General features: G+C 35.7%; 1 protein-coding gene across 1 annotated transcript in view; it reads right to left on the bottom strand.

The window, feature by feature from the left end:
- Positions 1-317: 317 nt before the first annotated feature.
- Positions 318-1067, bottom strand: part of ngfrb (nerve growth factor receptor b) — a 29060-nt gene continuing 28310 nt past the window's right edge. The window contains exon 6 of the mRNA XM_078279420.1: positions 318-1067. This exon is cut by the window's right edge and continues 1390 nt beyond it. The gene's annotated coding sequence lies outside the window, so the exon portion shown is untranslated.

Here is a 1067-nt window from a genome sequence, read left to right as displayed (position 1 = left end):
TAGTTCCCAGGCACTTGTGATGCAAACAGACATAATTAGACATTTAAGTACTAAAATCTACGACAATAAGAGAAACATAATACCATTTACAGTTGTTATTCGGTAGTTAAAATACAACAACCCTTAGAGTAGAGTGAGAATACCTTCATTTAAAGTAACACTACAGCATTAACTCAGTATGCTAGTGGTTAGTAACAATGTACAATCTGTAACTGAAAGTAACAGATAAAATTGGTGATATAGGTAAGTTTAGAACAGTAAACTATTTGCTCCTTCAAATATTTTCCCCCACAAAGAAAAAACAAATAGGTGCAATCCTCAGTCGGCAGCATAATATCATTATAATCGCATTTTTTTTAAGTATGTTTTGACAAATTTCAAACCAAAAGGGTGCAACACAACACAATGTAAAAAGCACATACAGTACCACCATGAGAAGAGGAAGGCATGCTTGTACTTAAACAAGCTGAATGCTGGATCCTGGGTTTCACCTTTACATTTAAGTAATACAAAACCTTTCCGCTTTCCCTCGGTCTGATCATCCCACATCCTTTGACTTATGTCTCCACTGACTTGTCTTTTATCCAGAGGTCATTGTTGCAAACAATGAGGAAACAAGACACCCTTTTTTCTTTTTTTTTCTGGCGCGCTTCCCTTTTCTTATTCACCTGTCTCAAGGATTGTCAGTCGCAAGAATCACTGCTTTGGATAAACACAGTGTCTATAAAGGGTGCAATCATAAGTGTAATATTGATGTAACACATTCATTCAAGATACCCTGAGAAATTAAGCAAAAAAGATAGAAAACCCTGGACTTTTGTTTGGCATTCTGATTATTCTGTATGGTTTTTTTTTCTTGGAATTTGAGTTGCTAGTTTCTGCATGCTGTTTACTGTTAAGGTAGCATTTCACCATCTATAGCACACATTGTAAATTAAATTGATTTTAGACATACTATTACCATATATTGGCTACTAATAATGAGATTAAACAATACCTGGTCCTCTCGTGTGTGTGTCTGTGTGTGTGTGGTTGTGTGTCTGTGTGTGTGTCTGTGTCTGTGTCTT

This window comes from Sander vitreus, chromosome 21 (genome assembly GCF_031162955.1).
Source record: "Sander vitreus isolate 19-12246 chromosome 21, sanVit1, whole genome shotgun sequence".
Classification (NCBI taxonomy): Eukaryota; Metazoa; Chordata; class Actinopteri; order Perciformes; family Percidae; genus Sander; species Sander vitreus.
This window is presented reverse-complemented; position numbering and strand designations above follow the sequence as displayed.